General features: G+C 41.8%; 1 protein-coding gene across 31 annotated transcripts in view; it reads left to right on the forward strand.

Moving 5' to 3' along the window:
• The window catches only part of Sorbs1 (sorbin and SH3 domain containing 1), a 259137-nt gene that overhangs the window by 80546 nt on the left and 161734 nt on the right, over nucleotides 1-16857 (forward strand). Inside the window, exon 1 of one of the 31 annotated variants that reach the window (XM_045134820.1) lies at nucleotides 4112-4175. The exons of the other annotated variants lie outside the window; for them this stretch is intronic. The gene's annotated coding sequence lies outside the window, so the exon portion shown is untranslated. Of the gene's footprint in view, nucleotides 1-4111; nucleotides 4176-16857 lie in introns of those variants that run through there. 31 annotated transcript variants of the gene reach the window in all.

Consider the following 16857-nt stretch of genomic DNA (forward strand, 5'->3'; position numbering starts at 1 on the left):
TGTGTGTGTGTGTGTGTGTGTGTGTGCGCGCACGCTGTCTGTCTCCCAGAAATGTATTGGAATTCCATCATAAAGCTCTCTGAGGATCACGATAAAGACCCCAGCACATCTAAGATATTACCATAGTTCCAGTCTACTCCCTCCCTATTTTCTTGCAACATGTAGACTTTACATTTATTCACTTTTAGTATTTTTTTAAATTATTTTTTATATTTATTTATTTTCAAAAATTTTTAAAACTTCCATGATTATAAAAATATTCCATGGTAATGCCCCTATCCTCCCACTTTCCTCTTTGAAACTCCATTCTCTATCATACCCCTCCTCATCTCAATCAGTCTATCTTTTATTTTGATGTCATCATCTTTTCCTCCTATTATGATGGTCTTGTGTAGGTAGTGTCAGGCACTGTGAGGTCATGGATATACAGGCCATTTTATGTCTGGGGGGAGCATGTTGTAAGGAGTCCTACTCTTCCTTTGGCTCTTACGTTCTTTCCGCCACCTCTTCCGCAATAGACCCTGAGCCTTGGAAGATGTGATAGAGATATTGAAGTACTGAGCACTCCTGTCACTTCTTTATAGCACCGTGATGCCTTCTGAGTCATCCCAAGGTCGCTGCTGTCTGAAAAGAGAAGATTCTCTACTAAAAATGAGAGTAGCATTAATATAAAGTTATGAACATTAAGAGAAGTGCTTACTGGGCAATTTGATAAGCATAGTATATACATTTAGCCAGAAACAGCACATGTTACACTCCTAGGGCTCATGACTACCCCTGTTTTAAGTTTTCAGTATCAGGGATGTATTCCCTCCCTTGGAGCAGGCCTCCAGTCCAACTAGAGGTCAGTTGGTTTCCCCATGACAGATGTGCCACTATTGCACCTGTTGGCACATTTGGCCTGGCTGGCCAAGTATAAGGCTTGAAGTGTCCACTGTTGAGTATCTTCACTGGTGGTATCTCTTTCTCCCATTGAACAGCATGCAGAATGGCTTCTTCCAGCTTTCTGTTGGCTGGTCTACATGGAGGAAGTTATCAGCTCAGCTCCAGCAGGATTTCTCAGTGGCCTTGCAGCCCAATTATGTGGAGTCTTCAGCAATAGGGTCTTACCATCTATTCCTGGTGGGAAACCAAGGGCCTCAGCAAAGGCCTATAATGTTTTGGGGGCATCAGGGACCTCTCTGGCCAATAACTCACTGGAAGTTTTTCCATCTCTGGCACTGAAAATTTTCTAGCAACAATCTATGGTTACCAAGTGTTCTATTGTCCAAAAAAGTAGGTTTCCATATGATTTATTTATCTTATATTTTGATTAGCCCTCCCTCCACCTTTCTTTTATTCAAATTCTTCCCCTGACCTCACTTTGGACCTTTTCACCCCCATTAAAAAATATATTTTAAAAATATTTGTATTTATTTATTTAACAGAGAAAGAGGGAGAGAGAGAGAGAACAGGTGCGCCAGGGCCTCCAGCTACTGCAAACTCCAGATGCGTGTGCCCCCTTGTGCATCTGGCTAAGGTGGATCCCCCCTTCATGGGGGATCAAACTTGGGTCCTTTGGCTTTGCAGGCAAATGCTTTAACCACTAAGTCATCCCTCCAGTTCATCTTTGATTTTTATCATGTTAAGTTTAATTCATTTTTATTAACCTGTGAAGAATTTCTGAAATATAATTCTTGGCATAACGATAGTGATTGTTCCTCTGTTTTGTCACATTTAGACGCAAATTGTTCACCAAATTGCACAGTTTAGGGCTAAGTAAAGATGCCTGCAAATGGTAACATTTAGGGGATGGTGGCTTCATCATCTGTATATAAATCTGCCGAATTGCTGACATTTCTTTTATTATATTCACAAGGACATTGACTCAAGTGATGTTATACTCCTCTAAACTCATGGTCAAATAAATCTAATCAAAAAGGCATCTGATTAACTTGGTACTTGGTCTTGGTGAGCCTGTTTCTGTCAGTGGTGATAACTGTCTTCTTTTCTTTGCTATTCATCTGTTTAATTTTCCATGATAGAATTGGTATAATCTACAGGTTTGGGATTTGTTTTCTCTGCTGTTTAAAGATTTAAAAGATAGGAAAGAGTTCTAAAAAGTAAAGTTTATATTAAAGTAAGAGGTAAAGGAAGCATAGAGAAAACAGACTCCTCATGGAAAAGTGGATTTCAGATCTGGAACACATGTCTCCCCAGTGGAAGCTGAACTTTTATTGAATGAGGGAAGCCCACCCACCCAGAGTGCATGATTTGTCAGCTTAAACAAAGACAAAGGTGCTGGTTGGTCCATGGTGTATCCAGTACTGTGCCAATCCCAGAAAAGCCCATCAAGAAGAAGTAGGAAATGAATCACCCTCTTCGCTACTTTAGGGTACTGTAGAATATTGCCACCTACCAAGGGCCCTTTTCCACTGTCTGTCTCCCTAGCCAAAGCACTATCTAGTTCCTATAGTGTTTCAGAACTTCTCTGAATAGTGTTATGTGCTTCCAGAACCTTCCTTTTACTAATTATTTAGTTTCTCATCTGTCAACATGCCTTTCACCCCCCTCCCCTGAGGATTTTGAAGGCTCATTGACCGGGATTCATCAGTGACAGCTGCATGTTCTTTTAGTGTTCGTGGATGTGATTCATCCCAGTTGGAAAACCTGACATTACTTCAGATGGCTGTGGCTCTCTTAGCTTCACACCTGTCTGCTGCTTCAGTTGCCTCTTACCAGGTTGTCCCTTCCAGAAAGATCATGCTTGTAAATGGAGGAGGCAGAAATAGCAGATCCAGTTTCTCTTGTAATATTACCTTGTTTGCCTCAAGCAAGGCCTTTTACCCTTTGCCCTTCTCCTGCCCCTGAACATGCCTTTCAAGCTAAAACAGCAAAGCAAAAGACAGAAATCCAGTCTCCTGAAGTGATTCCCATCTCACATGCTTAACTCATCCGGACCTTAGCCCTGGTCTTCAGGCCCACTACCCTGCGCCTTGTTCAGCTTCCACTCTGTGCCTTTCTTGTGGCCCAAACTGCAAATAGAACATTCCAATGCAAGGAGTGCTTAACAGCCCTTTAAAGGACTTCCAGTTTTTCCAGCTCCAAACCTCCCCACCCTCTGGACCAAAGAGTTTTTCTCTAATCTCAGATAACCTTGAGTTCCCCCTTTGTTCTTCCAAAAGCTTTGCTGCTCAGTGTCCTCTGTAATTTTGTAACAGGCTCTCTGGACTGCCTAGCACAAACCAAGCAGGACAGAGGTAATGACTTTCTACAAGATTCAACCGTGACTACCCAGACCTGTTTGGTTCTTTAGGACTCCCGTACTGGTCCAGGTTGGTCCACTGGAAACTCTACCTGGGTTGACGATTCCTGGAGTGTCTGGGACCCACCCCTAAGCTTAGGCGCTGGCCCCAGGCCTATGGGCCCCCAGGCCAGAAGCCAAAGGAAGGAATTGGTCAGGGAAGGGCTGGTGGAGAGGACAGCAGCATGTGTGGGAAGTAGAACATTAGTGGAAATGTGGAGGCCAGAGGTTGGAAGACCCTCAGGCCTGTAATGTAGGCAGGGACACCCAAGTGACTGATCTGTTCTTCTGTAGCTCCGGACAGCTGTAGTTACCCATGCTATTTTGAGTTGGTTAGGGCCAAGGAGGAACTCTGTCCTGATCTCTAGAAGTGTCTTATATTCCCTCATTTCAGACTTGTCATTCCTATACAGAAAAACATCTTAACTCCATTATTACAGATTTGGAATCATTAAGATTTATCTCTTTACTGTCTATGGAAAAAGATTTAAAGAGAAAAATCACAAAGAGGGATGCTTGATTTAGGGAAATCTTTTTAAAGAACCTTCTTTAGGAATGTGCATTTGCATACAAACAATGGACGTGCTAATTAAAATGATTCTCACATAGTCATTTCAGCAGTACAGAGACTGCTGCTTGGCAACACTTACACAGTGGAAGTGAGTGTACTTTGCAAATAATGTTGTTCCATCTGTCTAATCAACTAAGACATATTGTGAACCATTTATTTGTAAGGCACTGTGCTAGTACCTCCGTGTGTGTGTGTGTGTGTGTGTGTGTGTGTGTGTGTGTGTGTGTGTGTGTGTGTTGGGGGGGGGCCTGGGTCAAGAGTATAAGACCTTCTACTTCTAAGGTGGCCATCTGATGGATTTCCTGCCATATGACACAATGGGTAAGTCCAGAGAGAACCAGGTAGACTTGGTCATCCTGTCTGTACAAATTGAAAGGTTGGTAGGAATGAACAAAGTATGAGACATGTCCCACCTGCTCAGAGGCCACACCTGTTCATAGTGCTTGGGAACCAGCTTTGTGCCCTGTAGGGCTTATTCCCTCATCCAAATTGTGTAGTGTGATTCTCATTGGAAGCCATAGCCCAGCATTTAAAGTATTTCTGTCATCATCGTCCTTCCTGGCATCAGCTATCACTGGGCACCTGCTGCCTGCTGCCAACTTGGACTTTGCCCTGGGCCATGTGGGAGGGGCTGAGCCAGCCTGGAAGTAAGGCAAAAATCTTTGAGCTGCTGAAGGAAAACTATTACTTTATCTTTAAAAAAAAAAAAAAAAAGTATTTCTAGAATAGAGTCTGAGCCCAGTAGATGCAGAGTAAATATTTGTGGATTGGTTTATTAACTGTGGTTGAGGGCATGGTCTGGAGTCACACAGAACCGCTTCCAAATCCTGGCGCACGGCCATTTTCTTGCTTTATGATTTGGCTTGTGTTTTACTTCTAAGCTCATTTTCCTCATTTGTGAAATTGGGATTAATATAAGAGAGGTCATAACAGAATGTTAATATGATAATCATATGGTAGACTGCATAGTGTAAAGTACAGTAGCATATACCTTGGAGTCAGACTGCCGAAATTCAAATTCCATTAGTTACTGACCTTCTCTGGGTCTTAGTGTTCCTATCTGTGAAGTAGGAATAATAATAGTCCATTTATCAGGTGCTGGTTAAAGATAGGAGTTGTAAAGCACCCTGTGCTTGCCGTGACAAACATTATATAAGTGATTCCTGAAACCTAAAAACTATAAAAAAAAACTTTAATTTTGGTTCTTTTGGAATTCCTGACGGTTTAACCCTGGGCAAGTATTATTCCCCATCCTCTCATCCCCTACTTGTTGTATTTGGTGTGATATTCTGATGGCTTAACATAATTTACTGAAAAAAATAAATCTAAAGCCAGGCATTGTGGCACACACCTTTAATCTCAGCACTTGGAAGGCAGAAATAGGAGGATTGCCGTGAGTTCGAGGCCACCCTGAGACTACATAGTGAATTCCAAATCAGCCTGGGCTGGAGCAAGACCCCGCCTCGAAAAACCACAAAATAAATAGTTTTCTGAAGGGAATGTGACTAGTAAACTTGGAGCTGGGGACAAAACTCATGGTACTTGCTTTAAGAGTGGCTAAAGAATCCAGGCAAGCAACTATAATTTCACTTGGTGGGTTAGCTCCTCCCCTAATAAATTAAAAGAGATGAAAGTAGAAGGGGACAAGTTGGGAAAAGAAGAGGGTCAGCAGCACAGACATTGTATACTTGTAGTAAATTGTCAAAAATAAGGAAAACCTTTTAAAAAAGAGCGGCTGAAGGTACACTTGTACACACTTGTCCAGAGTAGACAGGTGTGTGAAAATATGCCTTTAATACCATAAATCTGGAGATAAAGAAAAGAGTGTGTCTCCCTCTTTTATATTCCCTCCTTCCTTTTCCTCACTATTGTGCTTCTGTTTGTCCCTGCAGCTGTCTGATGCTCCTTGTCACTTATGGCTTTGAGCCTGTGCCCTTTAATATGGGACATTCTGAGGTAGCATCAGTGTCTTTGTGACTGCCTTAGTCCCCTCTGGCTGGAGCTGCCCTGGAGACCTAAAGAGTCTTTTGTATTTTGATACCCGACTTCAGGTATCCCATCCTTGGAGAAAGGCTAAATAGGAATGTTCTTTCCCTCTCTACCTTTATGTTTGGGATTGAGCTCCTCATTGCCAGTGAGAAACTTCATTAGGAAATAGGTATGTTGAGGAATGTAACAACAGCTTTGAAATATTTGACTATCTTTGTTTGCCATTTACACATCTATAAAAAGTTTTCATGTCTGCTTACAAACTGGGTACTTAAAAAATTCAGTAACATAATGTGTTAAAATATAAATACTATCTTATATGACCATTGAAAGGTGCTTTAGTACTTCAACCCTGTTTTGGAGCTTTGGAATTCAGTTCCTTCCTATTGCCAGCTGAACCTGATGTATTAGATGAAAATATATTCCTATCTTCAAATGTGGACAACAGGACATTCTGTCCTCCAAATTGCAGTGTTTGACTTGGGTGTTGCAGGAAACTTGGCACCCTTTCTTTTCAAAATAATAAACAGACATGCTGTGGCCTCATGTTTCTTCTGATGGGCTTAGATGCTATTGCCTCATAAAGGCTGATTCATAGACAAATGGGAACTAATTATAGTAACTTAAAAATAATATCCCTGTTTAAATTTGGCAAGGCAAGATGCCTTGCATGTTTTGTAGGACATGAGAGACTCTGTTTCTTTGGTGTCATGAAGGTGACATATCCATTTCTATTTTAGCTGCTTGCGGGCTGTGCTTGTTCATTACCTGCCATCTCTCTCTCTCTCTCTCTTTTTTTTTTTTTTACATTTTTTTCCAGGGATTTCAGGCAGTCTCACACATTCCCCATTCTCAAACAGTGAAGCACCTCTTCCTGCAATCTACACAAGACATTTTTTTTCTTGCTGTCTGTCCATTACATTTTTTGAATGAATGAATGACCAATTTATTTTATGGTAACAGGGATCTAAGCCAGTGCAACAAGCACTCTTTCACTGAGCTGTATCCCTAGCCTTGTCTGCTACATTTTGAAGAAATAAGTGTCTTATTTGAAGAAAGTAGTTTGTTTATTAGCTGTAAGCATTCAGAATCTACTATGTGAAAGTGTAGGTAAAAATTTGCTTCTCTATGGGAAGAATAAAGGACTTTGTCAGATTACTCTCTTTACTTTTAGTTCCCACCTACCCTACCACTGTGAATTAGGTTTGAAAATTTTTCATTTGTATTTGAATTTATTTTCAATATAAGTAGATGTTACATGACCATGTGAAAACTTTAAAATTAGAAAAAATATGAAGTGAAAAATGAATTACTTTTCTGTATCTGAATTTCTCTTCAGAAGCAATCCTAGACACCATCTATATATCTTATATGCTAGCCTAGAATTTCTTATGCATTCATAAATATATTTCTGTATATGTCTTCCTCACATGAATGAAGCCACACTATCCACAGTATTTTCACACACACATATACACACACACACACACACACACACACACACACATAGAGCACAGCACAAATGAAAGAGAGACAAAGACAGAGAGGAGAGGAGAGAGAGAACTGGTGTGCAAGGGCCTTAGCCACTGAAGTCAAACTCCAGATGCTTGTGCCACCTAGGGGCATGTGCAACCTTGTGCTTGCCTCACCTTTATGTGTCTGGCTTATGTGGGATCTGGAGAGTAGAACATGGGTCCTTAGGCTTCTCAGGCACGTGCCTAAAGTGCTAAGCCATCTCTCTAGCCATATCCATAGTATTTTGAACCTTACTTTTTTATTTTGTTTGTATCTGGTGTCTGAGAAGTCCTACTTGCATAAGTTGAGCTGTTTCATTTTCTAACACCTAATATTTCATTGAGCAGATAGATCATAACACAAATAATTGCCCATTAATGATATTTAGACTGTTTTAACTTTCACTTACAAAGTCATGGTATAATGAACAATGTTGTACATCTACTAAAGAAGAATCTATCTTTGTGCTGTAAGAAAAACTAGAGCTCAGGAACCTGGATTTAAATCCCATTTTTTACTATTGAGCTATATGGTCTTAGCTAGTTAGTTTTTGTGCCTCATATAGGCAGTTTGTGGGTTTTTACTAGCTATATAATTTCATATGATGGAGGAACATATACATCTTAAAGGAAACTTATCCCTGCATGCTTCTGAGTTTTCCAGTGCCTTTTTGAAGCCATAACACAGTATTTGAGACTATGAGTTCACTTGTCCCCTAGATTTACTCAGATTCCATGCTCATCTCCCTTTTGTCCATTTTCCCTGGTGCTGTTGTGTAAAATCCTGGAAGAGAAAAAGAAAGGTGGTATTTTAAGCCATTGTACTTGTAGGTTCAAGCCCCTTTAAATGCATCTCAAATAAGTGGTCTGATTTTCTTTATGTATAACTCATTTAGAACCTTATAATTCTTTAAACATTTATAGTTAGGTAACTATATGGCTCATGTGTATGTATATGATTCAGTATTTATTGAATGATTTCACCATGTTTTAGGTTATAAATTGAATCTTTAGAAATGCCAGAAAGTGTATTTACTCTGATTTAGTTGGCTTTGGTAGTGGGAGTTCCAAGATCTTATATTATCTAACATCTTAAAGCACCAAAGACCAACTATTCTTGGATTCCTACAAAGTAGAACTAAAATCCCTATACTGGGGCTGGGACAATGGCTTAGTGGTTAAGGCGCATGCCTGCAAAACATAAGGACCCAGGTTTGATTCTCCAGGTCCCACGTAAGCCAGATGCACATGGTGGCGCATGAGTCTGGAGTTTGTTTGCAGTGGCTAGAAGTCCTGGAGTGCCTGTTCTTTCTCTCTCTCTCTCTCTCTCTCTCTCTCCCTCTCTCTCTCTCTCTCTCTCTCTCTCTCTCTCTCTCTCCCTCCCTCCCTCCTTCTCTCTCTCTCCCTCCTTCTCTCTCTCTCTCTCTCTCTCTCTCTCTCCTTCCCTCCCTCTCTCTGTCTCTAATAAATACATGAAAATAAATCTTTTTTTTTTAATCCCCATACTGGTGTTAGCTAGCTGTTTGGCCTGAAAAAGTCTCTTAAACTTCTGGGCACTGGCTGTCTATTTACTGATGGAATGAGGATGACAGGAGAAGGCGGGTGAAAGACCTGACAGTGTGGCACAGAGCAGGTGCGCATGGGCCATCCGTTCTTCCCTTCTATCTCCTGCTTTCCTCTCTTCCTGTCCTTACCACAGTTTCAAAGAAGTAATTTCTTTCACTTCACCCTCCAATGCTGTTGGCGCCACTCCCCGCCCTCACACCCTGAGTCACCAGTGTACTTTCTTTGCCTTAATCTGGGGGGTGGTGGTAGTGAAGCAGTTTATGTCTCAGTTGTTGCCCCTTGCATCCTTCCATATGTATGGAGCTGAAGTTTAGTGAATGCCTACAAGTAAGTGAATTAGAGGGAGGATTAACATGTATTCCTTTGAGGCCAGTATTATTTCTTTGAATGCTATTGCGAGCAATAGCGTTGTAAAAGTGAAATTGGAGGCAAGAAAGGATCAGAGAGGTTTCAACCTTAGTTATTCGGGTTAAGGAATTTTGCTTTGGCACTCATGACATCCTTTTGCGAGGTCTAGGAAGATGGCTCAGTAGTTAAAGGCACTTGCTTGACAAACCTACCATCATGGGTTCAAATCCCAAGCCATCTATGTTAGTGGGATGCACAAAGAAGCACAAGTGTCTGGCATTTGCTTGCAGTGGCAGGCGGCCCTGGCATACCCATACCCAAGCCCACACACACACGTATATATGTATGTGTGTGCAAGTAAATTAATAAATAAACAAAAAAATTAAAATTCCCTTTCCCAGATGCTGCATGTTGTTATTGGAGCAGAGTACCCAGGGAATGTTTAAAAGCTACTTCATTTCATCAGTATCCACTAGAATGGCACCCATAGGAGATTCCCTTAGCTCTTACTTTCCTCTTTTCAAGCAAAACATGAGCCAGCTGTCTTTGCAATGTGGTGGCCAGCATAACCGTGTTCATAGAGGAACCCTAAGCAATAAGGCCAAAGGGGCCAGCCTGAAGGGAAAGCTTCTGGTGGAGAGGGAGCAAGGCCTTTGCAGCTCTTCTGAATCACTGTTTGGAGAGCAGCTACTCTGTTTAGCACGAAGCATTTTGCTGTGAATTTTTGAAATAGTGATCACACCCTTACGCAAATGTAGGAACCAAAGTGCTCTCCAAAGGCAAGCAGGCCAGCCTTCTTCCAGCTCTGAGGGCATGGGGATAACAGGAACCATTATTTCCACTTGGAATGCTCTTCCCGATTTTCTTCCTTGAACCTTCCTTTCTTTTAAGATCTATCTCTGTTCCCAGTGTCTAACTTTTGTAGTTCTTTGACCCTGGACTGTCTGTCTGGTCATTTGGTACAGTGTTGTGTGTAGAACTGTGACTTACTGAAACTGTTGTCATTTAGGCATTTTCATGTGGATGCTTTGGCTTCCCCACTCAGTCTTCACTCTTTAGGACAAGTTGCTGTCCACTCTGTCCCCTTGCTGCTGGGCGTGTAGGTCACTGGTTCTCCCAGCAGCAGCATGAACTAGGTAGAAATGTATACCAGACCAGACCCAATGAATTATAACATCTGATGTGGGCTCTGCTCTCTGCTGTGTAACAGGCTGTAGTGATCCGATTGTAGGCTGAAACTGGGGACCTTCTGGTGAAGAGTGAAGAGCTTGGTAGAGAGGGAATGGGAGACAGGTCTTCAAGCAGGTTCCACCATTGTCTGGGTGTGGGAAAGTGGATTTTTCTTTCTTCTCTTTCCTTCCCAGGGTATTTTGTCAAAATTTAATGGGTGTATTGAATATGGGGTTAGGTGAGGTGTTCTGGGCCAAACAAGTCAATGGATACTTCTTTAGTTGGTTTAAGAAGAATTTTCTTTTTAAGCTTGGCATGGTGGCGCACACCAACCCCAGCACTCGGGAGGCAGAGAGGTATGAGGATTGCCATGAGTTCAAAGCCACCCTGAAACTACATAGTGAATTCCAGGTCAGTCTGGGCCAGAGTAATACCCTACCTCGAAAAACAAACAAATAAACAAACAAATAAACAAACAAACAAACACACAAACAAGAAGGATTTTTTTTGAGGGGGGGAGAGGGGCATTTGGGGGAATAAGATATAATCTTCCTATGTTGTCCAAGCTAGTTTTGAACTTCTGGGCTCAAGTAATCCTTTTGTCCTCCACCTCCCTAGGAACTTGGACTGCAGGCAGGTACCATAGAGACTGACTTTAGCTAGATTCTTTACCACCAGCCTTTTCAGATACCTTGAGGGTGTCCAAATAACTCCTTAGAAGGATGTTGCTAGGTTCTAGAACACTTGTTAGAGTTCAGAACACTTTTTTCTGCCACACATCTGATAACTTTTCTGAGAAGTGTTTTGTGGAACATATTTTGGGAAGTGCTGGTCTAGCTAAGGGCAACCTAAGGATGCTTTGAGCCTTCGTGTTTTATGAACATATAGATTAGTGAGAAATTCAGACAGAGCCTTCTAATACAGGTTAAGTCAGACACAATGTCAGCATTTATAATGTGGTTAGATGGAACTTATATTGCAAGTAGAACATTGAGGTGGTATGGAAGTAATTAAACTGAATAGTAAACTTTATATTTTTAAAAAATATATTTTACTTACTTGAGAGAGAGAGAAAGGGAGGGAGGGAAAAAGAGAGAGAGAGAATGGGTATACCAGGGCCTCTAGCCACTGCAGACAAACTCCAGATGCATGTGCCCCCTTGTGCATCTGGCTAACATGGGTCCTGGAGAGTTGAACCAGGATCCTTTGACTTTGCAAGCAAATGCCTTAACCACTAAGCCATCTCTCCAGCCCAAAGTTTGTATTTTTTAAAGAACCAAGCTTTTTTTTTTTTTTTAAGGAAGAAAATGGTACATTATGGAGGAGGTAGGAAAGATGAGGAAAGGAAAATGTCACTTACTGAGCATATCAGAATCCTGGCAGGAAACATATGGCACATTCAAGTCAGGTAATTCAAGGAGATTTTAATAAGGGAACTATTTATAAAGGGTGTGGGCAGGGCTTGGAAAAGCAGCAATGACGCTGGTGACGTAGGTCATGATTCCCCCTACACCCAAGGATGTATGTGTGCCACAGGCCATCATAATAGCCCAGGGGTAGGTGTTGTGATGTCATATTGCAGACAAGGAAAGCAAAGCTGAAGAGCAAAACCAAGTTCCAACTCTGCTGTTAGGCCTGCAGCCCTGTGCTTTCTGCTCCATGTGCCTTTCATCCTCAGTCTTTTTCTGTGCAACGTGGCTGAGAACACTGCTTTCTACAGGCTCATATCTGAGCTGCATGTGTTGTACTGGGCAATCTAGTTGACAGGAAAAAATAGCATCTTAGACAAATGTCTCCAACAGTGAAAGCATTCAGATTTCATACCCGAGGAAGAGATACTGTAAACAGGCAGATCCGGTGGCTGGGTGGGTTGGGACTGTAACAGCCTGTCATCCATCCCAGAATTTCTTTTCAGAGAAGTATATGATAAGGTAGCTTGCTTGCAGAGGCTAGGAAGAGGGAGAGGGAAAATGTTTCAGACCTGTGGCTCAGCCTGGAAGGCTTGGCAGTAGAATAGAATGGAAGGCTACCTTATTCATGGGTGCCTTAGCCATTTGGAAAAGAGGGTAGTGCATGTGCAGGCAGTTGGGAGAAAAGGCCCTGATGGGATGTAAGGGTGCCTCCCATGCCAATTTTCACATTGGGCCATGTTGGTCCTATGAAGTCTTTGTAGCCCAAGACCTTCGCTAGAAGCTGATAGAGGTTGGACTTATCAAGAACTGATTTTATTCTTTCAGGAAGTTTCAGAATATATGAATGTTTCATTTCTCTTAAGCCCCAAGAAAATCATATTTTTGTGGGTAGCCTCCATGTCAATTTGAATTTGGGCTGGTCTATAATACTCAATTATAATACTTCTTACAGCTACATGTTTTTCATTCCAAAAAATGAAAACACCTCTAAATACTGCGCACAAGACCTGCCTTTGAAAACATCTGGCAAAAATAACAAGTTGCTTCAAAAACTGTGATTCTTAGATGAACCCCCACCTCTCAGTTAACAGGGAATCTCTGGAGTAAACCTTTATTTCCTGTTGCTTTCACACAGCAGGCCCTTCATGGAAATATTTCACATGTTTTCTCAGGCAGCAGGAAACCTTGAAGGGCAGAGAGAGCTGAGGCCCTGCATAGGAACAGAGATTCTGTCTTTGCCTCATACCACCCCAGGATGTATGGAGAGCCAGCCTGGGCCTCGAAGCTTTGATGCTGGGCCACTTCCTGCCGCAAACTATTGACGACTCCAACTCTCAGGCTCTAATGCAGCCCAAGTTTGACTTGCCATACTTCTGGGGAGGGGATAAAGAGAGGGGAAAAATGTGTGTTAGTTTTAAAATGTCCTTAAATGTGTGGCATTCCCCCACACCCCCAATGACCGATCTCAGACATTTCATAAATTACTCTATAGTAAAACTGGTAGGGTTGGTTAAAAATGAAGAGTTCTGTTCAATAGAAATTCTAGTAACTTATACTACTGTTTGTCTTAAATCCCCTCTTTTTCTACCCTGAAACTCATTGAAGAAAATCATAATAAAATAGTTGATTTTCCTGAAACCATGTTTGAGGCTATGAGCTTCCTCAGGATGCCTGTGATAATCTGGATAATGTGAAATTTTAATATTCATTTATTTTTGACTTTAACAAGGTAGCTGAAGATCATTAGTCATGTAAAGCAAGGAGCTTGAGTTTAGTGTTTTCTGACCTCAGATTATACCTAGAAAGTTGCTCTGCTTTAAAAAAAAAAAAAAAAAAGAGAAATCTAGGGATGGAGAAATGGCTTAGCAGTTAAATGCTTGCCTGTGAAGCCTGAGGACCCCAGTTTGAGGCTCGATTCCCCAGGACCCATGTTAGCCAGATGCACAAGGGGTCGCACGCATCTGGAGTTTGTTTGCAGTGGCTGGAAGCCCTGGTGCGCCCATTCTCTTTCTCTCTCTCTCTCTGCCTCCTTCTCTCTGTTGCTCTTAAATAAATAAATAAAAATAAACAAAAATATTTAAAAAAGAGAAATCTGTACTATACACTCTCCTTGCCCTATGTTTCTTATGACCATGGGCATCTGGTTGTTGATTGCATTGTTGTCAAGCTGTGTCTGCTCTTACATTGCTTCCACAGTAGGAGCCTCACAAGTACCTATCTCATGTATGGCCATAAACACAGTTCGTTTTGTTTTGTGTCCACAGGCTCCTGTAGATAAGCCTGTGGGCCTGCCTTCTGTGGTTTGTCAGTCTGTTAGGACTTATCTTTATTTTTATTTATAATGCTTACTGGCTTGACTCATTCAGTTACCAGGTTCTGAAAAATTGGAATTTGGGGAGGACTGTAATTATTACACAAAGATCTGGAATATTTGAACCAAGGGCTGTTCTCATAAGTCTGGGATATGTTAGACAACCCAGGACTAGTCATTAATGCCAAAGTGATGTTGTCTAGGTGACTTTTAGTCCATAGGGAGATAAACTATGTAAAGGATGCTACCATATTTAGTTTCATGTTATTATTTCATTCTTTAAAATTTGGAATTCTTAATTACCCAGTGTACTTTATTGTCCGAAACAATTCTATTTTTTAATTCATGGAAAATGTTTGAAGGTAGAGGAACTTGACAGGGTGAAGGTACATTTTTGATATCACTTGCCTTTTCATGTAACAGCAAACCAACAACATATTTATGGCTCCTTTTGTATATCCAAGGCACTGTATAAAACTCAGAAAGCGGGCTGGAGAGATGGCTTAGTGGTTAATCGCTTGCCTGTGAAGCCTAAGGACCCCAGTTCAAGGCTCGGTTTCCCAGGTCCCACGTTAGCCAGATGCACAAGGGGGCACACGCGTCTGGGGTTCGTTTGCAGTGGCTGGAGGACCTGGCGCTCCCATTCTCTCTCTCTCTCCCTCTATCTGTCTTTCTCCCTGTGTCTGTCGCTCTCAAATAAATAAATAAAACATGAACAAAAAATATTAAAAAAAAAACTCAGAAAGAATATTTACAGTGAATGAAGAATTTTGCTCCTTTTTAAACGTGGCGTTTTCCATGCCATCTGTTCTGTAGAAAGAAAAGGTAAAAGGCTTTCTTGTAAGGTTGAGATAGCCAGTTTGCTCTCTTAACTCAGGGTCATGTCCTCTAGGAGTGGAAGCCCATGTTTCAGACCTGTCCAGGTCTTGAACTTACTCTGACCTTGCCAATGGGCTTTTCCTTTGTCTGTCATTATTCAGTGGAGATGGCAAATGAGGCCACGTAAGGTCCTTTACAACAAAATAAACCCAGCAATGATTTTTATTAAATCTTTCTACTGTATAAGGTACTGAAAGTAGTCTTTCTCTTATTCTTGAGAGCTCCAAAAGTCCTTCATAGCTAGATCAACCAAAGATGGGCATGTTGACTCTTCCATATGAGGAGAGCTTTAAAGCAAGGAGAGAAAGTGCCAGAATACTGGATCCCACCTGCAGAAAGTAATGCCTAATTTGGAGAATAAAAAATATTATTGAAACTGTCACATACACAGAACAAGGAATGGATTAGATAGCAAGTGCTCCAAATAAAAGCTGTCATTTTTCAAGTACTTGCCACATGCCCAACCCTGGGACCTTCTATTCAAGTGCTTTACCAGCATTATCCCAGCCAAGTTTTACAGCTACTACAGCAGATGAATGCTGAGTTTACAGCACTTTCCAGAGTAAGAACACAAGATAATTTTCCCCATGCTAGTAAGTGATAGTGCTGACATTTGAATTGGAGCCTTACATTCTCTGGGGGTATGTGGGGGAGTTATTTTTATTTTATTTTATTCCTTTGTGGAACAAGGTCTCATGTAGCTCAGGCTAGGCTGAAACAAGCTATGTCGCCGAAAATGACCGTGAATTCCTGACCCTCCTGCCTGTACTTCCAGAGTGCTGGGCTTCCAAGTGTGTTACCCCCATGCCCAGTTGACGCAGTGCTGGGGATATCACCCTCTCAACTGAGTAATATCCCCAACCCCTAGAGTCTATATCACTGTGCCTTTGAGAGAAGAGGAAAGCATGGATAGGGAGATACAATAGACCTGTCTCATTAAAGGAAAGAATCAAGTTGCCAGGGTTTAGCAGTAGAAGGAAAATGGGACATTTTGACCCTAGCAACATTACCTCCTTGGGCTTGTTTCCTTGGGGTTCTGTCACCTAGAAAGCTGTCTCTACTTGCTGGGCCTTGGAGAGCACTGTCTCTCTGTTAGTCAAAACCCTCCTGCCAGCCCCACACCAGCACTTCTGCCAGTGCTAAAAGGAGCCCTGCATTTATGGGAACTTGGAATACCTCTGCCATTTGAGTTGACAAGAGCCAAATCAAGGAGTAAACAGCTATACTCAACAACCACTTGGGACTAGAAGGTGACCTTAATGTTATAACTATGGAAGAATTTTAAAACTCTCCCCCTCCCCAACTTGGCTTTACTTTTAACTGATACTTCACTTTGAATGCCTTCATTTGCAGAGCCCCAGATTTTTAGTTTTAGAATTTGTGCTGTGAAAGCTCAGAGTGACCAGTGCAAAGAGTCCTGAACCAGCCCTCAGTCTACTTCCTGGACGGATGGGGTCAATCATAGCTGCTCATCGGCTTCTGTTGACTGTCACTCACCAGGTGTCATATGACTTTAAAACAATAAATGTCATTGTCTTGCTGTTAGGCACCTTTATGCCTTGGGTTGTGAGCCTGTCAAGGGCATGGGCCTTGGAGCACCCAGCAAGCACTCTCTACATACTGGGTAAATATCTTCCATGGTTTGTTCAGCACACTCCTTGAATCACCATAAAAATGAATGCATTGGGAAGGAGTTTAAAGATGAGTGGGGAGTAGAAAAAAGGTGGATGCAATGTGAGGCTCAACCATGAGGTTTGAGGAAGGCTGTAAGAGCTCTGGGATTAAGGTCAGGGAGATGGGCTTTTCTCAGTTTT

The sequence above is a fragment of the Jaculus jaculus genome, chromosome 1, assembly GCF_020740685.1.
Source record: "Jaculus jaculus isolate mJacJac1 chromosome 1, mJacJac1.mat.Y.cur, whole genome shotgun sequence".
In the NCBI taxonomy this organism is placed as follows: Eukaryota; Metazoa; Chordata; class Mammalia; order Rodentia; family Dipodidae; genus Jaculus; species Jaculus jaculus.